Source organism: Papilio xuthus, unplaced genomic scaffold (assembly GCF_000836235.2).
Source record: "Papilio xuthus unplaced genomic scaffold, Pxut_1.1 DF828952.1, whole genome shotgun sequence".
Classification (NCBI taxonomy): domain Eukaryota; kingdom Metazoa; phylum Arthropoda; class Insecta; order Lepidoptera; family Papilionidae; genus Papilio; species Papilio xuthus.
Genome location: NW_013529697.1, coordinates 3,109,449 through 3,136,607, shown reverse-complemented (window position 1 = coordinate 3,136,607; position 27,159 = coordinate 3,109,449). Strand labels below are relative to the sequence as shown.

At 32.1% G+C, this 27,159-nt stretch overlaps 1 protein-coding gene across 1 annotated transcript in view; it reads left to right on the top strand.

Moving 5' to 3' along the window:
* The window catches only part of LOC106125168 (histidine-rich glycoprotein-like), a 175,707-nt gene that overhangs the window by 144,975 nt on the left and 3,573 nt on the right, over positions 1 to 27,159 (top strand). The gene's annotated exons all lie outside the window — the stretch shown is intronic.

Sequence of the window (27,159 nt, the reverse complement as noted above, 5' to 3'; positions counted from 1 at the left end):
ACGTTGATGGCGATTCACTGTAGATGCTTCATTTTGGTATAGATGATTACGTTTAACTTAACACTAGTCATCGTTATAAAACTAAATATATACTTATATTTAAATGGGAGCTGACAAAAAATATTTGATAGAGTGAACAGGGAAACAACAGACAAGTGCCAGTACGAAACAGTTTTGGTGCAATGCATTCTGTTATACCTTTTAATCGAAAACTATCTGTCCACGAATTCATAGGACGTTGAAAGTCAGAACACTTCTTGCCTCTAAAATGTCAAAATAATAAAATTTATTGACACACAGAATTCTCAACTACATACACCACGAATGTAGAAACATTGAACATATGAGTATAATATTGTTAGATAAAGTAGGCTGAAGTCGGAGAACTACTACTTACTACTTCACGCGGAGCCATTTAAACGGAGTGCTCCAGTTTGCGAACTTTGCGTCTACCAAATCAACACGTAATAGTAACAATGCATATCATTTAGATTTAAATTATAGTTGTATAAATGTTACTTCTTGCAAGAAGCCAATAGTAAGTTAAAGCAAAAGTTAAAATCCCTTTCTTAATACATTTAAAAAATTCAACAGGTTATTTATTGGGTTTCTTGTTAATTTCTTAAGTCCGAGAAAAATATTTCCAATCATTCATTCTATTAAGTTATTGCAATATTTCTACAGTTACAATATTTTTTAATCATTAACATCCTTCTATGTTATCATATGTCTATGGGTGCTTCTTTTTATATTTAATTTTACCTTATTTTACTCTAAATTACATGGTTTTCTGTAGCATACACAACGTTCACTTAAGATTAGGTAGCTCACTTACTAGTCGGCCATCGTAATCCACACTAAAAAAGTTACCTTCCCTACTCTTTACGTAACATTCGGCAATAATGTTAAACTAATAACAAAGTAGGTAGCAGACAACGTGACAGCGGATAAACTATCCAACTGTTTGTATAACAATCAAGTTTCCAAAACCAAATGGCCTATTTAAAATTATCTATTTAAATATTGTATCGTAGGTTTATCACGATTTTTGATATATTTGAATTTATTATTTATATTTGATTAGTTATTTTATAATTATGATAAATTATGATTATTTCGTATCAAAATAAAACAACTTTTCCTATAGTTATACTTACAGACAAATATCAATATGTTGAGCGTCGAGAAGTGAATAAATACTCTATCATTGTGATATTAATAAATGTAACTCCAAATACAATATTGCCATTGAGGCTGTAAGTGTGTATTATTATTATTACTTCGATAATAAATTTACAATAATTTCTACTTTGACCTATCTGCAATATCAGCCACGCATAACGCATCTAAGTTAAAAGCAACATATATTTTAATTTTCGCATTTGCTTAGATTCCTATTAGTTTCGCGCCATATTTGTCATCAACTAAAACCCATACATCGACTTAATAATCCTTCTAATCAATAGATAATATCCTATCCTTAATTGGTCCCTTAATCTTGTGACATTCGCTTTTCAGAATTTACATCAGCCAATTAGCTTTAATATTAGCAATCAATTCAGGAGTCAGGAAAAGCTAAGACATTGTCCGAGTCGTTACCCTGTCCCTTAGAAACTAATTTAATCTTGCGGAAACAAACCGAATACTAATGAGACCTCTTTAATATCAAGTTAACTAACCAAAATAGGCGAATTATACGAAAATAAATTAACTTTTAAAATTGACTTTTCATTTCTATTATAAAAGATATGAAATCCTTTTTTCAATTCATTAAAAAATAAATGAAGGACGAATTATAAAGAGTCAGTTCATTATTTCATTTATTGTTACAAACGTACAATGGGCGTCCTAGGTGCTGTTGTCATTTAAACAAAGGTATGCAATTAATTTTATGCATTCCAAATGAAATGGAGCATAGCGCTATGGGGAGCCTGAATAGTTAATAAAACTATTCTAATTTTATAAATTCTACAAAAGTGTTTTATAGTTTTCACTCTATCTATAAATCAAATGTACACACAAATACAGAATTATTAATAACTAGCTGATGCCTGCGACTCCGTCCGCGCGGAATTAAAAAAAAACTCAATGAGTAGCCTATGTGTTCTTTCAGCCTATGTTCTAGATCTATGCCAAATATCAGCAGGATCCGTTCAGCCGGTCTAGAGATACCTTCAAACAAACATCCATCCATTTATCCCAACATTCGCATTTATAATATTAGTAATATATTGGCTATAAAATTACTGGTAATAAAACTAGACTTCACATTTCCTTTCTGTCTGTATAAAGTATTAATAACAAAATGTAAACATTTATACGCGTGGGAGGACAATTGTTAGGAACTTTTGGCTATTAGATACAGCCGGCGAGTCGAACCTTTGTCGTTTGCTTTGAACTTTTTTCTTTCTATTTAATTTGTATCTGCTTAATACAGTACATAATTCATATAGATATATTTTATGAGGTAAAATATTTAATAAAAATGTAATATCACAAATGTAATATTGTTTCACGTATACCTAATGTTAATAAATATGCTTTGTAGAATCGGTGATATTATGTTAGTAACCTCCAAGATTTTTTGACTACATTGTCTTTATTTGATTTTGATTTACAAAGCCCTATTTAAAATTATAACGATTCATTGTATTAGTAAATTAACAATTTTCCTCCTACTAGCTGTCGCCCGCGACTCCGTTCGCGTGAAATTAATAAAAACATAATATGTAGCACATGTATGTGTTCTTCCAGACTGTGCTCTATATGTATGCCAAATTTCATCGAGATCAACCTTATAACGTCAAACAAACATCCATCTAAACATTTACTTTTATATTATAATATAATATTATTAAGATAAACTAAACACACGTTGACGGCAACGATATTTTGTACGAATTTGCTGAGGCGACACTAAAGCACTACTATAAACTTTTTGAATTATTTTGGAAGATTGTTGACCCAAAAACATTATTTTTAAAATAATCTAACAGAAAATTGAAATCATTTCTGTTACAGATAATTTATATTGAATAAATTTAATAGGATATGATTATACGTGAGAGATTTAGCATATTCTAATACTGAAGTTAGATGAAGTTTCCAGTAAACCAAGTTCGAAAAGTGGCTTTGTCATCCTTGCCTCTTCCACGGTGAATATTATATTCTTTAGTCATAAAATTTAAACGATATGGACAAAAATAATGTGTTAAATAATGACAGTGAGTATTTATCAGTGAAATAAATTAAACAGTTTCTAATATTGATTTGTTGGAAGTTAAGACTATGAAAATTGGAAAAATGGCTATCATCAACCTAATTCAGTAAATCTTACTAATATTATAAATGTGAATGTTTAGGTGTATTCTAGATGAATGGATGTTTGTTACAAGGTACCACCAAAACGGCTTAATGGATATCGGTAAAATTTAGGATAGGTGTATAGCATAGTCTGGAAGAACACATTGGCTACTAATTAAGTTTTTTTTTTTAATTTTTCAAAAAAAATGCATATAAGAAATGTAGCTCAGGGTACTCGCAACCAGCTGGTAATTATTATTGTTAGTCATTACTATTCCTCGTGGTGTAACATTGGCTCAAACTATTGACAGCAGTCGTAGAGTTCGAAGGGCCGTGAGAAGTGATCCTTTAAAACTTAAGTGTCATTAAGTGTGGGGTCCGTATCATCTGTGAGTCGTAAATTATAACTATCATCTCCACACCTAACTTTCATGTAGGTACTTACTTTTACAATGTTTCGGGGAAGATTTGTGAAATTCAGAGGGTTAAATATTTAAGTTGTATTTATGTACACTATTATTTTAAATTGCAAGGATTTATTTGCCCTTTCAGTAATTAGTTAACATATTTATATAATTATTTTATCAGTAAAAGTAACTTGACTAATTTTAAATTATTCTTATTTCCCGGTATTGAACTAATAAACTTACAAGATCAGCTTTATGTCATACGGATTTCTTTTTTTTTGCTAATATTTCGAAATAAAATAGCAGTTGTAAAGATTCGAAGAGAATTCTAGCCAATTTAGCTAATAATTACAAAGTTTGTATACTTCGATGTCAGTGTGGAGTTAAAGGGTCCCGAGGGAGCGAATGTAAACATATCACCTTCAGCACTCCGCTACGCCGACGTAACTTTGGAAACTACCGATTACTTGAACGAGTAGCAGTTAACTCAAATCTTTTCACTTTAACACTTACCAAAATATACCATTTTCTAGTTCACGATCTACTTTAATCGTATTAAACTATGGACATATATCGAATTACACTGAAAACAATACACAGCCTTCAGGCGAATAGCAAACTCTATTAATTTTTATCCATAACTTTTATTAAGAATATAAAAAACCATCAAAATAGGTAGGTACATCTTAGATACACAAATAACAAAAAATGTTCATATCTTGTAAATAAGTGTTGTAGCGCACAAAGTAATTACAGCACCATTTCTTGGCTAGTCCTTATCTTGAGGAAGCACTCAATTAAGTTACGCATTAATCAAGACGAGCCGAGGCTCAAGAATTGTTATGGCCCTTTAACAAGCTCTTCATGAAAACCGAGGATCTTGTCACTCTGAATGAAGCCGCATACCACACCACGAATTTATGTTCACTTTTATACAATGTTACTCTTTATGCTTAGTCTTAGTTCTTGCTTAAAATATTATAGTACTTATAATACTACTTAATAGAATTTTGTATTGAACGTATTCAGATCATCTTTATTGAACTATTTATAATACTACTAAGCATTATTTATTACTATTTATTTTGTAACTGGAACTATATAGAAGCCTAACTTTATAAACATGTATTATTAAAAGCTGATTGATTTTTATAATAATAATAGTAAACTTATCTGCGAAGAAATTCAAAGATATTTGTGAAGTCAACCAACTCGTACTGCTCCAGCGTGGTTGACTATGGTTGACTTAGTTAGGGTAGGCTCCGAACCCCTCAATGGGGACTGTAGTGAGCTGATGATGATGAGAAGTAAAGTGGAACACCGTGAATTTTTATTCATTTTATTAATATGTTGCCAGAAAATGTTTAAAGCCTCCAGGTACACGAATAAATGGAGGTGAAACTTTAGCAAAGACCCATTACTTTGGCCATTTGTCAAACAAAAAATATGGCAAAGCTTTCAAATCCGCAGCGCTACGAAACTTGAGTTACATTAATGTCTTTTGTCGCCGTCAATCTTTTTTATACCAAGTATAAATTTAAAGCTGAAATATATTCCAATACACATTTACACTGCCAAAAATATTTAAGACTACTATAGTAATTTCATTTTACTCTCGATAACGATTCACGTCAGAAATGATTTGATAATGATTATGATATTATAGTTACAAAGTAAATTAAAATACAATTTTATTAATTTAGTTTGGCTTGAAAATGTTTAAAAATTAAAATTATCTTTTATTTATTAACAAGTTTCATAAATTCTAAACATAAATTTTTAAGACACGGTAACTTTATCGGTTGTATAACTATGATCTTTATTAACGTTAAGTTAAATTATTAATGTCAATTTAAAGTCTGCCGTAAGTGTTACTTATGCCGTAATGATCCTTATGAAGTGTTAATTACATTGCAAATGTCTGTGATTGATCATTCTGCATGTAGTGTATACTGGATGAAACTGCCGCAAACGAATGAAAATGCAAAGCCCCGTTATTTCTGTTTTCATTTTATATCAACACAGAAAATAAATCTTACTTCTAAATTCTTACTAACATTATAAAAAGGTACGATTAAAGACGAAATATGGATGAATGGGTTGATATTGGTTTGAAATTATGTCCAAAATGGCTGTTTGGATCTCGCTGAAATTTACCTAGTTTGGAAAGACACATAGGTTACTAACTTTTTTTTATTAACGCACAGAATCGCAGGCTATAGCTAGGGCGATAATTGTAATGAGAGATAATTGGTAATATTTCAAATTACATAGATTTCTGGTAAGGATGGCGTAGAACTGATGACTTTATATTTAGATCTCCGAATTGCTCTACCAGAATAAAATTCTGAATGAACCCCTCCTTAACAGATATATCTCCAATATCTCCGTTTATCTTACAAGACACAGCATCGTAATAGTCACCGTTGTCATCTTAACAATGTGTCTGGGATACGGCATCTGGTATTAGACACCTAAATCCTAGCGTACTACGTGTAATACAAACAAGACCTGGTTGCGCCATTACAATCAAGACTTACGATGTCTGTTTACATAATACTGTCTAGACGTTTTGAAATGTCTCAGACGTTCTCTTCTCGTCATTCCGTTTTACATAGAATTATATTTTGATGAATTATTTGTAAATCTAAATCATTTCGTAGAAATACAAATTCAAATAAAATTTACTAAGCATTAGCAATTTTTAATCCAAGTAAAAAAATCAAGCTGTATCAAAAATGAAATCTCATAGTATTGTTGTCATTAACAAGAGAGAACAAACATTGATTTGTATTAAATTTGGATTTGTATTAATAATGCTGCTGATGCCGCGTCCAATCAGATTTGTTTCAACAGCTGCGCTCCACTCGAGGCGCTACATGACAAAGCGGAAACGTTTCATTTATTTTGTCTCGCGAACCGATGCGACTAAATTAATCGTATTGCGAAAAGCTCTTTCTTTCAGCCTTCTTAACGTCACTCAACATTTCTTATCCAACTTTATCATTAGCATTATTTTTTATTGTATCTACTAACTTTTAGCATATGAGGTGCGAAACGCACACTTGAAATATATTGACGTGAATGTTCAAACGTTTTAGTGCATATCAGAGTCAGGTTTTAATCAAATTAAATGGATCGACGATGTAAACTTTCGTATACTTAATATAATATTATAAAGGATATGATGATTTCTGATGACGTCTATAAATACGAGTATGTTAACATTTGCTGTTGTATTACAAGTTTCGAGAACGTTATGCGAACAACATTTTCAATCAATAACAAAACCACAATATAGTGGTGGTAGCGTACATAATTGTTATGATTTTATCTGAATTGCTCATTAAACTAAAGCGCGATTATTAATTGCACACGATGCGGTTGTTGTGAAATTATTGTTAGTTTAATTTGATTATGCCAGGCGGTTACAATTTTATATGTTGATATAATTGACTATTACGTCTTGAGAGAATAAATATTATGTTATATATGCATGTATTTGTATATAAATGCCTTAAGACAACACGATTGATTCAAAAAAATATTGACGAAGAAAGATATAGACATATACATATATACGTACATTTTTTTACCAACAAATGTTGGAAGACAAAGCTCCTAAAAGCAACGATTAACCGGAACTTAAAAATATATTGTTTACAGGAAAATAGGTACATTTATTTAAAACAGCTTATGCCCGCAAATTTGTTTGCGCTGAATTAAATAAAAACTTGTCAAGTAGCCTGTGTACTTCCAGGCAGTGATAGATGTATACCAAATTTCATCCAGATCCATGCAGCTGTTTTGGATAAGATTAGTAAGAAGTAAGAGGGGCAGCATTTATTTTATAATATACATCATAATTAATAACGAAGTTAATGTTGAAGCGTTTCAATTGATAAAATTCAGATGAAGTTTGCAACAGCAACCGATTCGGAAAATCTATTATATAATTTGAGAATTGTAAAAGCTTGTTCAGTGCGCGTTTCCAAGTATGTATATTGAAAATATTATTGATACAACTTTTGATAAAATAGTCGCTGGAGTGAGATTTACGCGAATGTGAATTGCGTAAACTTCTTTGACAATTTCAAAGTATCGGCAATATATATACTTTTTAATTTTTGTTTATTGAAGTCTATTTCTTTTTAGTTGTATGGCGATTGTGTTTTGATTTGCAGTTAAAATTAGATAATTAGCCGTTTAGTTTAGTGTTGTTAATATGTGTTTATATAAACAACTTATCCTATAGAAGTATCTACAATTTGAAATGCGTAAATTACTGCGGTGGTTGAGAAATTAACAGGTGAAACTATAATAATTAGTTTGGTCCTCTATTTCTGAGCTGATACGGTTAAACTATTGAAAAAGTCGTAGTTTTCTCAGGCCAGCGATCACCACTTCGTCCACGTGAAATATTTTTCAGAAAACTCGAAAGAGCACAAACCGTAATAAAATAAGACAAATCATTAAAATATATAACTATGTCTTTTCGTTTTCAATATAACTCTTACAATTTAGGGAAAGTCACAAAAATAAAGACGCAATAAATCTCTGGCAAACATTTATTGACGTCGTATTTCTTCCGTAACTCTCGAGCTCGACCAAATCTCTTTTGTTTTGTCTTCCTCTTAAAGAAGAATTTGTCTATTATTTCATTTTTTATGTATAATAATTATTTGGTATTAGTTTTGTATTGATACACTTGTCAATATATATATTTTAGATTTTCTCACTTAACTCCTACAAACTAAAGCACCCAAGCGCCTGTAGTTATTTATTAGCTATTGTCCAGCCATTCATTTGTCTCGGTGAACTCAATGTGGGAAAACATTAATCATTCCTGAACACCTATTTGTGAGCAGAGAAACATCTGCCAGTGTGTAATCATAATTACTGTAATGCGGATGTCATTTATTCATCAAAAGTATGAAATACAAATCTACGGATAACAAGCTACTTGATGGTCAGTGATGTTAGATTAAAAGACATTATATTTAATACAGAAGTAATAAACTCCAAATATGGTTTCATGACTGCAACGTATCTAATTAGAGCAGAACCTTACGCACTTGTTATTAAATTCTAGCCTAACGCATGATCTAAACTAGAATCAGCTCAAATGTCGCATCGTATGTTGATTACATACGTAGTGAACATTCGTATCGACTCTTCCGAAGATATTTTCTGAGTCCCCTTGTCTCGTCTCTTAGAAATCGGCTGTCATAAAATTGACATAAAATACGTTGCAGTTGCTCGTAAATAAAGAGTAGTAAAATAAACATCGGTGCATCGGTAGAGGTATGATTGGATAGCCCCAGGGGCTCAGTATTCAGTACCCATGGAACATAAGGGTATCATTCAATAGCTCCATAAATATAAATCAATCGGGGTTACAGTATGTATTCGTTAGAAATATTCTAAAATAAGTTACAACACTGTTAGTCTACTTACAACTTTGAACTTAGCCCTTGAGGAAAAGAATTACGCATTAACTGACTCATATCTGCGATATATTAGGAGAAAAGAGCTTAAAGTACTTATTGTACCGTAAAACTGAAATAGTATCGAACATTATTCTTTCTATTCGTCGTTTTCATCGGGTGTTCATGGTTCATTAAAGTGGCTTGTTAGTATTCAAATCGTTTCTGCGCGATTGAATCAGGAAGTCTTAACAAAGGGGTGCGCTGCGTTCGTTGCAAACTGATTTCCTTTAATACTGAACTCACTGAATTAAAACAGTTATAAATCTTAATATTTTAACGCTACGAAGTAACCTTTCTTAAAATTATAATTAATAATTTGTCATTTTCATACAGAATTAAAACGATGATAATATGCTTTGTAAGCCTGTTTCGGCAGACAATAGTCACTATTAAACGCCTCATAGAAGAATTAACCAGTTTTACCCTGGCTACGTGGCTATAATGACTCTTATAAAAATTAAAATTTGAACAAAGAATACTGTTGTGTTACTTCTAAAAAAAAAGCAATTATGGTATAACTAGAAATAGTTCGCACGGTAAATATTCAAAGTAAAACTTAATAAAATGAGTATAATTTAGTGGCTCTGAAGGCTCGCACGGTGCCAGATAATTGGCATAAATGATGCGATCCCCGCACTTAATGGCGACTCTGCTCCACTAGCCACCTCTCCTCGCCCTTTGACTAATGATCTACATACCTCATATATGCCAGCTAACATTGCACCTACTTTGAAAATTTTTAGTTTATTAACTTTGAGTTAATTTCGTTTTTTTTTTACCATCCTGTATAAGTAATACTACAAATGAAAAGTAAGGCAATACTATCGTAGTTTGTTCCCCTTGAGTTGCGGAATTAATGTTTACTAAACAGTATAGGAGAGGAGAGGCGTGTGTCAAGAAGGTTAACTTTGGTTAACCGCTTTTCTAGCGCTGTTGACAGCGATGTAAACTTCATTTGATTCCCCTCCCCCTCGCCCCGCACCGCACGACTTGCAGTAAGCAATTGTAGCTTCCTATTGTTAACTTTAACATATTTGTTCTGTGTAACTATAAAACATTTAGCGAAGTTCTGCTGCTATGTGGAACGGTTGTATTGAATTTTACTTACACATTAAGACACTTGGTTTACATCTAAATTTCAAATATTGTTTGATTGACAAATTATTTGTATTCAAGTAATATTTTCAACTGATTAACGAAATATTAATATTTTTGCAATGTAAATGTATATTTATTTTAATCCAGGTGTTAGGACAGTGAAAACCAAAGTTTCTTTTATTATTTCCAATTAATAATTATACTTTTCAAGTTGGTTTTTAACATTCATTACTCGCATTTATAAGAATAACAATTAATTCATTTTTTTTAATGCCGTCACTTCAAATGACTTCAAGTGCACTGCAGCGTGCCTTGGTGTGTGCCACAGGCGTGGCCTTGACATGGCAAGATATGGCCAAGGCTGCCCACCTCAACAGCCACGATATACCCGCCACCTAATACAAATATAATTTTAAGAAAACTGAAAATAATCGAGCGTTTCAAATGTAAATTATTCCAAGGACCTAGTGATTATGAAAATATAAAATCTTTTTTGAATGACTCTTGTTGCATTAACGATGACGAGTTGCAGAGAGAACAAGGTTTTAATTATTACTCTGAGTGCGCCCAAGTATTTTACATAAAATACAATATTTATAAAACGTTAATCTCACACTTAATCAATAAATAGGTTTGGTAATAATCTCCGCGTTACGTATTAGACATGGGAAGTAACATTTGAATACACCGAGATATATCTATTATACAATCTGTACGATGAGCTTTCGGCTTAAGACATCTGTTTTGTTAATCCTCTAGGAATTATATGATAAAGCTAGAGACAGCGTAATCTTCATTAGACCTCGTGCTGTATCACAGATTAAGCGTCTTCAAATATCTAAAGATCTTACTTATAAATGTAATTGAAACAACTCGTAGATACCGTTTGCAATTAACAAAAAATTCTAAAAATATACATTTTTTCCACGTCTAAAATAGTGCACACATGTAAGTTATGATATTTTGTGTAAAGTGTAAAAATATCATTAAAAATAACGCGTTACATATTACATAAATTAACATCAATTATAACTACAAGGGACATGTATAGTCAAAGAAATTACTTCAAACTAAATAACAAACTTGTTGATAAACTAACATGAAATTAAGGACGAGTTTCGAGTCGCACTTGAAGTTGTGCACAATTTCGATGATGTTGCTATTGAATGCGTCCAAGTAGTTGGGAAACTATTGGTGGGAGCAATTTAAGTGTAGTACATTTGAGTAAAGAGTTTTACTTCATGTTTCGCTAATAGGCAAATGTAACCAACACGCTGTGTATAACCAACATGCTGTAAGTTTGTAAATATATTATGGTATAAGAAAACTAGCTAATGGTGAAATAACATCTTATCTTATCATATTTACGACGTTACACAACAATTGTTAATAACCAATGTGTATCATCAAAGTTTAAAAAAAACATTTCATGATTGAATAACCTTGCGATATCATTTTTAAAATAAATTAAAAGTACAAACTAAATATTTGTTGTTACTTAATAAATTTGATGAAATGTAAATGACATATGGGTAAACCAATAAATAAATATTCATTCAATTCATGAGCATGGAAACTGAATTACTTAATAATTCGTTTGCAAAAAAACGCGACACGATTTCATTTGCAATGCAATTTATTTCGGTAAAAAGCATCCATCCAATATGAAGTTTAAATTGTCGCTTCAAGGTTTAAATCTGAATTCGAATCGACTTGTTGAATTATGTTCAGTATCTTTCTTCATTTATCTGCATTCCCTTTTCTATTCTCATGATATATTCTGGATGTTCTACTTACAAAACAAACTTGAATCAGAGTCTATCTTTAATTAAATACATAAAAATGTATATTTCAATAGCGAGAAAACGTGAAAAATTACACGTATCGTAGCTTCGTAGCATAGGAAAGTGTATAAAAATGTAGAAGTTTTCCCGGCGCACACGACCTCACGTTAATTGGCGTAAGCGACGGCAACGCGCCTTGCCCTTTGACAATAGAGAAACGGACTCGGCGAAAAGCCGCCGTTATACCAAAATAATTTTGCCACTCTTTGCAGGGATGAGGTAAATATGACAATCACACATGAGCATATCACGCTGACACTTATGTAAAATTTAAACGTGTTTTATGAACGCACTCTGACTTAACAGTTTACAAACATAGACCGAGCACACAAGCAAGCAAGTTTAGAACTATTTTTAGTTTTTGTTTATGACATAGGAGTTTGCGCGTGCTTGGAAAACCCTGTCTCTTAAAAGTCAAAAGTCGCACCGGAGCCAGGCCTTACAGGCGGCGCTCGGGGATCTGCTTTGTAACAACTACTGGCGCAATATGCTCTCACTAATGGTAATTACCAATTTATAGAGACATTTTAAAACTTTATGACTCCTAAAATATTCTTGTGTGGTAGATAGATTGTAGCTATTCATGTCTGCAAAGCTCCTCATTTGTTTCTCGGTCCTCTCCCCGTTTTAGTAAAAAAATCAGAAACGTATATTTTCTCCACGTCCCTTTTCATTTATTTTAAGGCCGGCGAATCTATAACATTGTATTATAATAATACTTTATTTAAATCCAAGGAAGGAAAGTGAGCAATATTATATTTCATTTCGTCATAAGATAATATTCGTTATTGTACATATAATATTATACATTCCATTGTTCATATGTTCATATTGTTTCAATCGTAAGTAACAAGAAAAATCAGAGTGAGATCGTTTCATATTTAACTTTATTGTTATATTTATTTTCGAATTAATTGTTACAAATTTTTTATATTAAAAATCTCTGATACAAGCGTACAGTATGTAATAAATATATTAAAAGCATGTTACGAGTCCCCGCCCCTAGGGGGCTCTCACCGTAATTGGCATAAGCGATGCGATACCGCCACTTAACTGCACTTATGTTCCATCGGACGACTTTTCATCGCCCTTTGTGATACTACTATAAAGACCCGGGATAATTAACAGCCTATTTCAGAGTCTACAACGTTATGAGATGATTAATATCACCTATGTATACAATAATGTCCTACGATATTTATTCATGAATTATGTACTAAATAGTGAAATTAGACATATTTTATTCCTTAATTGCCGTCAATTTTGATGTCGACATTTCAAAGTCGAAATGTCAAAATTTGTTTTTTGTTTAATCATTATTTCTAAAGATATCTTATAATAAACAAACAATTTGCTATAAGCGAGTTAATAAGTAACTAGTAGATTTTATGAAAAAATCTTAAGATAGATTTGATTTACACAAAAAGAGCAATTTCAGAACAATTTAACGAAAGCCCGAAACAATCCCACTGTTAAATTCTATTAATGTAAGCCAAGACTTTGAATAGCGATCTAAATTAATATCAGAAGAAAATTTCCTTTTCAACGGAAACACCAATAGCTCCCTACAATGCGGAACAACTTGATTATTTTCTTTACAGTCCAAAGTGCGGAGTGTGGAGGCGCAAATTAAAAGAATATAAAGTTAACCAACATTTTTTTTTTATTACGGTACTTTATTATGTACCATTGTGCATTTACCTACGACTTCGTCCGAGAGGGATTAAAAAATCTACTACAGCCTTTGTCATCTAAGTGGCCTGTCTTCCTAACAGTGGAAGAATTTCAAATCAGTAGTTAGGTTTAGTAGTTTTGGAGTTTACTCAATGCAAACAACAAAATATTAGTGTAGATAAGGCTAAAGAGAAGTGTCATTTTAAATACAACGAGAAAACTAGCGCTTAACAACAATCCCACCTGATGATAAAGTGATGAAAAGTGATCTTGAAAATGGTTTCTAAATAAATGTATTTTTACTGTAGGCACCCACGTTATACTTGTAAAAAAACATCGATGACTCGAGATGTTTCGAGTCTAATGAGTGATCAATGAAAAAATATACAGTTCCAATTTTTCTTTTTACTAAATCATCATAAAAATGTTGACATTAGCGAGTAGCTGTTGTACAAGGGCTTTGGAGCAGGTCCCCTGGAGCGTGGCCGCAAGAGCGCGACATGAGGCAGCGGGAGGCAGCCGGGAGCACGATCGCTTATGCCAATTAACGCGAGGGTGTGCGTGACGCCGGAAGCACTTAGCCCATTTTATAATACGACATATTGTACCTACGTGAACGTTAAAGAGTTGCACGACTAACAAGTTTTTAACATAAATACATTACTCGGAAATGATTTGACAAAATTATAAGAGCACCTAAACTACACTTGATTTTTTAGTCTGCTATTTTTAAATGTATTTCTACTTAAAAATAGCGAATTTTTTTACTGTGCAATCAATAATTAACGCCTTTTTTATTGCTACGTGCACATTAGCCTATTTCCGCTTTTAGATCAAACGCAACTTTCACCCCAACAATTTTATATTTGTTAGGCATGACAAGAGCTTTTCAATTTTGGACGGATAAAAAGCATTGTCAGAGGAGAAAAATATTTTCAACATGAGGACAAACCATCGCTCGCCGGCTGGATACGGTGTTTACAAATAGGTATACCACGATGATTAATCGTTATGTGCCTCACGTTTACCGAGATTAATTGAAATGGCTATACAATAGATAATAAATTGCTCCAAATTCGGAGTGACATAGTCCAAAATAATCATATAGCTATAGAATATTATTCTAAGCTTGCTTGAAAGTAATGTTACAAAAGATATCCTAAAGTTCCTTTACAATGAAAAAAGTATTACAAAAAATATATCCATCACATGTGTTAGTTACGATCTATAACAGGTTAGAAAATTTGTGGTTTCGCAATATTCACCAAACATATTAACGATATCCAACCTAATGTAGCACTTGTCTTCTATTTATCTTCTATAAACATTAGTATTAAGCAAAGTAAGGAATTTTTGTATACGTTCACACGTGTTTACTTCAAAACATTTTAATATACAGTGGAAAGGCAGCAACGCTATGTAATTTATTACCTATTATACGACCATTTCATTTATCTCTGCGAATTCAATGCTCGGAATAATTAATCATCCCAGCGCACCTATTTGTAAACACCAATAGGGTTTTTTACACTGACAATATTTGTATAATACTCCATAAAATAGAATTTTTAACAGCAATTTTTTTTTAATCCTACTTTTAATTAAATACTAAAGTAAATATTTTCTAATTTACAGATACATATATGATAGTAAATAAACATCAATAGTCCAAATAATTTCACCAACAGGTCAAAACTCCAAGGAAGGGGAAGTAAGAATAGGTAAAGCCTGGAAGAGATACTGGATGCTTAAAGAAATCATGAAGAGTAAAGATATGAGTGTACAAATTAAACGAAAGCTATACAACACCTGTGTACTCCCTGTATTAACATACGGCTGCCAAACTTGGGCCCCCACAAAGGAACATTATCGTAAATTACAAGTCTGTCAAAGATCAATGGAAAGAAGCATGTTAAATATAAAGAAATCGGACAAAATAAAAAGCAAAGTTATTGCGGAAACAACTAAACTAACTAATATCATCACAACAATAAAACGACTTAAATGGAGATGGACGGGACACACTTTACGTGGAACAGACAAATGGAGCAAACTCATTAACTACTGGTATCCAAAAAGCGGTAAAAGAAAACGAGGAAGACAACTCAAAAGATGGAAAGACGAGATAAGGGAAGTGGCGGGACAGACCTGGTGTAGGAGGGCAAAAGCAAGAGAGGAATGGAGAAGTTTGGAAGAGGCCTTTGTCCACATGGGTCAAACGGATATAAACCTAACTAACTTGACATAAACTTGAAATAATATAATGTAATGTAATGTAATGAAAAATATCTGAATAAAGGCTTATTATTATTATTATTATTATTAAACATCAATAGTAAATACTCGTTCGAAGAATTCGGCTTTAGAGCTTAGAAGAAGACATAAATCTATACATTTCCTGCGACGTTTCTTAGAAATCCGTCGTTTCGCGTATTGAATCAATAACCTATTAGTTGAAAGCCTTTGCAAAGCGTAATCCGAACTTTTAAAGATCCATAGAATTGGTCAAATGCTAACAGAAATCGTGAGAAATGAGGAATCCGTGTTTCTTTAATACTGAAACCTACAAAAACAGAGAAATAAGACTGCCTCATAAAAAAAAAATAAGTTGAACGATTCTTTCTCCCATTATTTGTATCTAAACTCTCAGAAAATACTAGCCAATGTAAGCGATACGCTTCATAGGGCTACTGATATAGAGTCAGTGTGTATCTTATGCTAGGAGCCGGCAAATACTATAACAAATGACAAGTAATAAAGGGGCCGTGACGCTAATCATAGGTTTTATAAGAAATTGAGAAGTAAAAAGCTTAGTGACATTAAAAATTGCTTATTTCAAAATACACATTTACGGAGAGCGGGCGGCCTTGTCTCGTTAGTATTCGGAGCTCTTCCGAGAAATTAAATTAGTCCCAGCCTACTAACAACTGGGCACGGCACGATGGCGGGCAACGGCGGCGGGCGGCGGCGGCGGGAGGTGGCTGTATCGCGACTGAGCGCCGCACCGTCTCCCATTTAAATTTGACCTACATGAATTCATTAGGCTTAGATTTTAATCAACATCATTGTTTATGATGATTCCACTGAAACTCCTCATTCCGTGTTCCGTATCTTTTGCAATTTAACAAATTATAATATATACGATATTTGGTTAATCTTAAATTATTTTATTTTTTGCCCTACTACATTACGATAAACTTCAATCGTGCACTAACTTTATTAATATTAGTAATTTATTACTAATAGATAGTAACATTTTAGTTGACAGTTCATATATGTACGTTCCCATCGAGGGGCTCGAAGCCTATCCAAGTTAAGGGTGAAAAGGCAATAATTTCGAATTTCTTTGGCGGTATGTGCATGTTGCATTCAATGTTTTCCTACATATTGTACGTTTGAAATTTGAAAAACACATTCGTACATGGCGTTATCAAACGGTCGGGTCGTGCGTTTAACAAATGTGCCACCGACACGACCCGACGATTTTTAAAGTATGCAGGTATAACATACAATTATTTAGTGTATAACATATTTTTTTATTTATTTAACTCCTAATAAGAGACGGCAACAGGTTGGTGGCCAGCTGTAAAAATTAAGCCAAAACATTTATAGGTTTATAAAACCCGGTGGCCCGGCCCCACGTAAAGAAAGGGTTATGATAATTCTTGAACTGATAACAAACGAAAACGTTTAACAAAGATATTTCTGAATACCTAAAACATAAAGCAACTCAAATTTCATACCACTGAGGATTTCGAAGATTAACCATATTCCTTTGTTTGACAAATGGCCGCGGTAATGAGACTTGGCTTGAGTTCACCTCCTCTCATGTATTACCTTTTAACAATTTCTTATTTACGAGAAGATTGCGATGGGGAAATTTTAATCTTAATATTAATTTTTCTTAGAATTTCTATTTAATCCGAGACAACATTTCGGTTCTAACTTATGTTTACAAATAGGTACGATTCGGAGACCTTCAAAATGCAAGCGTACCACTTTCTCAAAGACTGGGAACGCATTTGTAGTTCCTCTAGTTTCCCAGATACCCGTGGGCATTGATCACTCCCTTAATGTTGTATAGTGGTATTCTGGCGATATACCTAAATGTATATGTAATATGTAAATATAAACGCAATCTGACACCAGTCAAAAGAATATGACTAAGTTCTAAAACATGAAATTAATGAAATAAACGTTCTTAAGTTTTTTTATATTCCAGTGCCTTAATAACGAGTTAAAAGGAAAATGTTGACATTAATTAATCTTGACCCAGTTTTTGCAGCTTAAAATCCAAAGACGTTGGGATTTCGAAAATTATAAGGGCGATTATATTTCCATACATTGCAATAGTGTACTATGTTCTACTATTAATATGTATATAGGTAAATTACGAGTAAGGACCTACTGACCCCGCTAATTTATGGTCATCATAAATGAACGGTGGTAAACGAAATAGCATTTGAAAATTTGTAATTCTAATTTAGTTAAACTATGCTTAAATAGGAATTAATTTAACGCTTTTAAAATACATATTCGCTTCCACCATTTTGACGTCTTTCTTTTATTATAAGATGGCAAAGGAACAATCGGCCATCTACTTTCCAGCTATATGCCAATGCGCTGCTTACATTAAATGTGCAGAGGAGAAGACGTACAGAAAGAGGGTAAATTTGAATAAGCTTAGGACATTAACCAGACCGTCAGATTTCTCGAGTTAAAAAAAAATGTATTAACGATTTTTGTGCACTGAATGAGTAACGAATATACGGTATACAGTAATGTAACTGGCTTTAAGACAAAAAGACCTACTTTAGTCTCGCCATAAAATTAACATTTCAAACATAAAATTCATTTTCAACGAGCTTTTTGCATTTAATTATACGAGACACGAAACATTAATTATATAAAACAAAGTTCTTGCTTAAACGTCGTTATTTATAGAACTTTTAATTTTAACTGACAAACAAATAAACTTTCCAAATCCAGTGAAACTTCGGTTGTTTTTGAGTATTTCTGAAAATTTTCCAAGGAAAATGAGTACTAAATGCCAATTGTGAAAATGTCATAGATACGCGACATAAACAAGAAATATAACATAATATTTATTTTTAATACTGGAAAATGTTGTACAACCTTGAGTTTCAGAAGACAACAAAATAATTTTAAAAGAATCTCATAAAGTTACAATTGCCTTTGATATTATAATAGCAATGATCTTTATTATAACACAGTCACGAAAATCGTTATTTTTAGCAGCTATCTTTTTAAAATATTGGCTTGTTTTGGTCCTTGTTACAAATAAAACGATGTTGTCGGTGTTGCCAGGTTCCTCCCACGGGATTGTTTGGTAGGTCATTTGTCAATTCCGTGTTAATGAGATCGTTACAAGAAATCTTGGAGATTTGCTACATCTAATTTATTGCTAAAGGAAACTTCCCGCTGCTTCAAGTTAATTGGTTGGTGGTATGATGAACGTCTATTTCAAAAGTTTGGTTAGAAGTTTACTACTTTCTTCCTAAAATGATTATGAAAGTTATAATATAAACTTACAAATCTACTGTATCTAAAAAAAAATAAAAATCCGTGGAATAATAATCGTTTATATAATTTAACGGATACAGTTAATTCAATATCTCCTTCGTAATATTCCCGGAGTAAAACAAATATGGAATTAACTTTAATAATTTTAATTGTAAATGACAGCACTCCTTTGTTCAAGAGCCAAATGCGTCCGATTATTATTTAACAAAACAACGGAGAATGAACAGAGATTGACTGTTGGCTTGAATCAGATCAGAAAAATGTAGTAATGATGGCACCAGGGTTCGATTAGACTGAAAATATATGCATAATATATACTTTCCACATCATCATCATCAGCTCACTATACGTCCCCACCGAGGGGCTCGGAGTCTACCCTAAGTTACTTTCCACATACATAAGTGAAATATCTCATCTGAGAACGACACACTTTATTTTACAACCAATATGCATCGGTTATTCCATTAATAAGCAATTTGTTATAATATAGTAATTTTATGTTACTGAAATATAATATTTATCAAGTATTTAAATGAACGGATTTGGAAAATCTATAATTACGTACAATATGATAGTATCTTATACAGTAGGACCCATTTCCACATCTCAGTAAATGTGTTCACCAAAATCACTTCTTAGAATTCAGTTTGTTTCCGCAACACTGAATAGGTTTCTCTGAGGGAAGCAACGTTGCGGACAGTTCCTTTGCTTTAAAGTATTTCCTTGCCATTGAACTGATTTCTAACATCAAAGCAAATAAGATCAATTATTACATACGCGTTTGATACGATATTCTTTTACAACTTTATGCAAATTTAATACACTCATCGCAGTTCCTTCTAGAATATACTCTAGTTCTAGATTCTATAATAGTAGTCTAGAAGCAAGATGCTTCCGAGAAAGCTTTAAAGTAAATCTTCGTATAATATAAATTACAAAGTATTCCTTTACAATATAAATGATGTTAAAAATAAATTCGTTTTTCTTGTCCTAAATAATACAACTTAAAACAAGTCACAAAATTTAGAAGCAATAAATCTTTCCAATACATTTATCGGCGTCGTATTTCTTCTGTAACTCTCGAGCTCTACGGAATCCTTTTCGTCTCATCCTTTTTAGGGAAAACTTCAAGACTATTGATAGTTTTTATTTACAATCAACTTAAACATAAGACTTGTTTATATAGGTATATAAGAAGATACATTTAATTTTTTTTTCCTTCGATCAATATGAACAAGAAGCAAATTATATGTTGTTCAATTATATCAGAGAAATTTTAAAGTTGTTATAGCTCTTAAAATGTGAAAGAACTTACTAAATTGTGTTTAGACTCAAAGCATAGTGATATTAAGAAATAAACGTAATATTTAAGTGCCTTGCGTTTGTTTTATATCTCACAGCCGCACGAACTTTAGGAAATTGAATGCATGCGCTTTATTTCGTTCGTGCTTACCACTTTATTCTTGTAAAACATTTTTCATGTGTTCACAACACTTGTTGTCAAGTCATTTTTCATTTTGTGCGGCTTTTGAAATATTTGTATGTACGATAAATATAAAAAGACCTATTTTGGAAAATATCATCACATTAAATACCTATTTATAAATTTTGAGCGGTTCATAACATTAAAAACCAAAGAAGTCATGTAATTTTTTATGTTTTATTCGTTTCAAATTAAAAAAAAACTGCTTTAAAGCGTTCTTAATAACAGTTTAGTACAAAATGTCTAGCAAAATATATTAGACATTGAAGCAAATTGATATTTTAGTTTAACAAACATACAACAATATCAGGTGAAACCAAAACTGTTAACTAGCTTAGTTAATAAAGATCGAAGCTATTAACGAATGTCTCAGATGATCTTTAGTGTAAACGGATACTCCTAAACTTCGGTATTGTTTCGATAAACTCAACTTGGAAGACCGCCAGAGTTGCTTAGCGAACAACTTTGAAAACTTTGTTGCCCTGTAAGATTTCGAATTAAAATATTAAAGTAAAAACTTTTAAATAACGGTGTTGCCAACACTTTTATTTAAAAGTTATAAAATTATAATATTTTTCATACAAACCATTGGACAGTATTAAATTGGAATTATCGAATATCGATAAAATTTAAACTTTGCATCGCTTTTTCGTTTCAGTTCATGCATTAATGTTACAGAAAGTTATAAAATAACTGAGATAACACAACTAAATATACCCTAAGATTAATTTAAATGTAGTTTCAAAATGTACAATCATGTTCCTTTAGAAATGATTAGCACATTTATGTTAATTATTAATACAAGCTAGCAGATGTGTTCCTGTTTACAAATAGGTATTCGAGAATGATTAATGTAACTCTACATTGAGTTCACCGAGACAAATGAATGGCCGGACAATAGCTAATAAATAACTAGTGACCGCTTGGGTGCCAGGGATGCCAGGGAAAATGCAAACTCATAATAATACCCACATCACTTTGCTTTGGTAACAACACTTGTAAAAAGCACATATGTTCATTTAAACAGTTTAAATATGTGCAAAGCGTGATGGTTATATTTTCTATAATCGTCTTTTTTTTATTTACCTACTTGGATAACATATTTATCACTTTTTAAATATCCAACCTAACTAGAACTAGAAGTTCATTTCTTTACGTGAAATATTTACTGTCAAAATTTGTTATTACATAGTTTATGAAGCGACAAAATTTTCCTTGTTAACTGTTTGCCCTATTTCCACACAATTACAATAAACTTTCTTGGCACGCAGTTAAAACATAGGCGTTTTCGCGTAACAAATTTCACGAAGTATTTAATACTTAAAATTAATTAAAATAGTTGATTCATCATCATTATGGAAATGAAATTAATTTTAGACATTAATCAACCGTCGATTGTCTAAACTAGGGTAAAAACAAAACTAATTTTAGAGTAAAAATTATTTGTATGACATTATTTAAAACGTTTTAACACCACTTGGTTGTATGTTATAGCCCTTGTCACAATTACGATTAACAGTGATATAACCAAAAAAACCACTGCGCAAATGAGTCACTAACGTTAGTCGACCGTGGTGTGTACTTTACTTTATATTTATATAAAAATAATCGTATGAAAATATATGACTGCAGAAAAAAACCGTCTCCATAATACACACGCAATTAAATTTGAACGCTGCTATGATAGCTCCGAGCAAAATGTCCGAATTTAATTAATTTCCGTACAATCAGTGTGAAGTGACGGCACAAAATTGATTAGCATCACGTAAAAGCATCACGTGCGCTTACATTGTAATATCTTTTAATATAAATTAATTAAGTATTCATCTTTAACATTAGCATTTATAATATCTTCACGGAATAGCTCGCGGCGATGCGATTTTCTATGGAAGAATTTCGGAGAGTAAATTCGCTTCTTGACAAATGAACTGAGAGCTAATTTTATTATTTATTGCACGAAATATATAGTTGCAATTTACACAAAAAATTAAAAAAAAAACGTAAACTTTAAATTGAAAATAAGTATTTAATAATACGATCAGTAGTCAAAATTTTATATTGCGTTAGATTATGATGACGGAATATCATATTTCAGCAGCTACGTTAAATGAAATCAACAATTTGCAACAGACGAAACAAAAGTTAGTAACATCGCATATAAAAAGCTTAAACTTGCAAACTTGAGGCTGTTTAATACAGCTGCTACTCTCATTACCATCACTGTACGTTTCAACTCGAATCTTTTGTAAATAATATATAAGTTAATATTATTATACTTCAGCTTAAAACCCTGACGAGAAAATTAACAATTCTAATAGGATTTTCTTTCAATACTCATAATTTTCAGGAGCTCACTATAAGTCCCGTCTGAGGGGCTCGGAGCCTACCTTTAGTCAGGGGTAACTAGGGCATCGTCAACCTATTTACCCCTAATTAATTAATAGTATTATAAACTAACTAAACACCCCTAATTAGTTATTATTTGTTGCGATATTTATAACAATCAACGGTTTTTTTAGGTTTTTTCTTGATCTTCGTCTCCAATAACAATATGTGGATATTACGAGCCCTTGATTACGTAAATCCCCATAGCCATATAAATTTAAGTTGAACGATCTAAATATAAGTAGCCTTACTATGTTAGTAGCGAGTTACTAATTAACTTAGAAGCTAATTAACACAATATGGTATTTATTTAACTGAGTGCAGCGGTGACCGATGACCACAGGTTTGCGGGGAGCGAAACTAAATTGTGACCGAAATGTACACTAAATTGATGAACTTCAACAAGTACATATTTGCTGCTCATATTTTAATTATACAGACGTCTAGATTGAATTTTAATGCGATTATAATGGATTATAGTATAGTAGTTTAAAAGTTTAAATCTAAGCTAATGATAAGTTTTTGAAAATAATACACCTTTAAATTTTTCCTAATTCATGCATGCACATGAAAAAATAGGGTTTTTTATAACATTTTTAATAATAAAAGTACAAGTTTGATCTTATTACCTCGGCAACCGACTTAAATTTCAACCAGCTATATGCCGTAATCAACTTTGTAATTATTCACAACTGAATGGAAATTCTCTGAAAACAAGTAAATTTTTTAACATGGTTCAAAAATGTATACCGATCCTTCTTTATTTTACAAGTCTGTCATCTAAAGACAACAACTTCATTGCAACACTTTAGGTAAATCTTTTAAGCTTTGCATTTTAAAGCAACTGTATTCATTCATTGCATTTAATCCCAATTCAATTTAACTTTTTATCTCTCTAATATTAATATTTTGCACTACTCAGTCGGAACATAATAGTTCACGTGAATTAGATCAGCGATGGAAAGAAGTTGAAGAATTAAAATAGAAACAGTTTTCAATAGTCGATAAGACCTGAACAATCATTCTTTTTTAATTATCGCAATTGGAAAAGAGGTTAAGCGGTTTATTCCGTGACATCAGAGAAATTGAGCGAGAACGAATGTTGTGCTAAAGTCGCCTTAAGCTTGCACTTAAACATACTTTAATCGACGTGTACTCTACTTATTGTTCAAAGTTTTTCGTTTCCGCGAACTCGAATACTTTTAAATTAACATTTTCTTTTATCGAAGTGCTACACTGCAGCTTATTGCACTTACAAATAACTCAACATTTAATACGATTGAACGAAATGCACTTTATTTACATTTAACACAAATTACATACAAATACGCTTTTAACAATCGCGCTTGACTTTTATGTATTTTTACGACAACATAATTAGAAAATATGGCAATTCAATAACAATTTATGCATGTTACTTTATAAAAACATAGGTACCAATTTCAAAATATTTTTCATGTGTTCTATCTCCGCTTCGTAATTCTGTAAGTAGCATTCAGCCATTTGATTAAAACAAAAAAAATATGTTAGAAATCATCGGTAATTTGCTTACTATTAAAAGGCACGTTTAACTAAGTCGTGATTTTCATTTTGCATAACAAAAGCAAAGCAATTATCAAGTGTATTTACCAGACAAGGGTCGATTTATTATTGTAACTTTTGTTATAACTCCTCGCTTTATACATTCAGAAAGTTGTTCATTGATCGATAGTCTGCGCGTGATAACGATCACTTACAATAATCGTAAAGCAATGTTAAAAGATTACGGTTTCTCTTAATGTTTGTGTAAACAAAATGCTAAATTAAATGCAAAGCTGCAAAGTTAAATCAATTATAAAAATCATTGATATAAAAATTATATAAGACATATTGTACATATCGTCACCAACAATGTATACGTCATAAATACGACTACGTAATCATGACGTCGTAATTATGACGAAGGAATACGTGCTCATATGCTCCATCCGCCGGATCAAAGTTAAGCAATTACAGCATTAACAAAGAGTGATTACCGCCAATTAAGAAAGATAGACAACATGGTAGATAAGGAGGAAGGGGGGTAATATGGCCTTGTAACTATTTTACTCGTATATTAATCATTTCTGATTGTTTTTCAATCTATAAAGTTGAGGCAGTAGCAAATGCTACGTCGTAGCTTCATACAGCCCTTAATAAGAAAAAGTATTAAATCCAAGGGATAACTCAAACCATAACTTAACTTGATAAACACATAGGCATAGAATATAACATTAATTGTTTTCGATTAGATCTTATAAAGGGGTACTCGAATTCGATTCAAATCAAACATGTCTTAGTTAGAAACCGCCTGGTTAATCAAACAAAATGATTTCACATTCAGCCCTCATGAACGTGCTTCGCCGCAATGGCGAAATCTATTATTTCATAGGTATTTCAAAGGTACCTGCCGGGTCATCGGTCGCACCGCCCGCGCCGTCTGACAAATGTACGATATTTGAAGGGTATTTGAGGCACGCAGATGTCCTTTTAAAGCGACGTTTGCCTCTCGAACTCCGGATGATCTGAATATTAATTGAAATGCTTCAGAAATATTATCTAGATATTTTAAATTAATGAAAAACAAAAAACGCTATAATTGACAAGCCAATTTATAAATTTATGTGTAATTTGTAAAGCCCACTTTATAAAATTGTATTCTTTAATTACTTTGGGATTCAATTAGATGAATTGGAGAAGAACTGATACGCCACTTTTACGAATATTCTTACTGACTGACAAAGCCAGAGCAAAGACTATGGAAAGTATATGGTTATAGGTATAACATTACACATTGATTAATGAGACACTTACTGTTGCTCCTATATACCAGTCAAAAATTTAAATACCTAGCTACTAGCATTACAGAATGTTGTAAACGATATCAAAGATTTCCGATATATTAGGAATAAGTTCAGATTTTAATAGAACGTCAGAAAAAAGCACAGCGAATGCAAGAAGCGACTGAGAAATTCATCGACTGTATAATAAGATGGTAACAAGGCACTTAGTATTCCGCCAGAGGAGGGTCTATTCTCCTGCATTTCATGGAACGACAATTATGAGCCCCAGGGATCTACGTGCGTCTCGCCGCTGAATGACAATTGAGCCCGGGAATCAATTGAAGACGGCAAAAAGCCAAGGACATATTTTATTATTCACAATTGCATATTTAACTTTGTGATTTACTATTTACTCTCTTCATTTCCGCATCTTCTATAAATAAGACTTCGCTATACTTTGATTATATTATAGAAGAAAGGTATAAGGACCAAATACGCGTAGGACGCGGTAGGATGAAGAACGGTAATAGGTATTTTAGTTCCCGTGTAAAATGGAAATCCGTAATCTCTGCCGGTATCTTTGTGTCACGTGCGCACAGCTACGAGTATACAAAAGTACGTATTTTTTATTTTTTCCAGAATCTTGATTGGCATAAAGAACTCGTACACTTCTGGCAGTGAATGGCCATGTGATAAAACGAAATTTTCGCAAAAAAATTACTTCACTTAATGTCTCATTTTTATATGTGAGAAATATTTTTGTTGACCCAATCATCGATAACAAACCGTAAAGAAATGATTGCTTTTAAAGAGACAGTTTGCAACTCACTATTAACGTAGAGAACGTTTCCAATTATAGAGTTAATGAAACGTTAGAACCTAATTCGAACTGTTAGCAAAACTCAAAACGAATACAGCAAAAAATTGCAAGCTCCATGTTCAGTTTAATTTATCGCTAACATTCTTGTTACTGCTTGCAGTCATTTTGAAATGGAATGAATTGAAATAGAGACGCGTAACAAAAGAGCAGGTCTTAAAACATTCATGCTTTAAAATGTTTGGATATCAAGTGACATTTCTACAGAAGTTTTGATTTTTTTTATATCTGAATAGTTCCGATGGCATAACAAT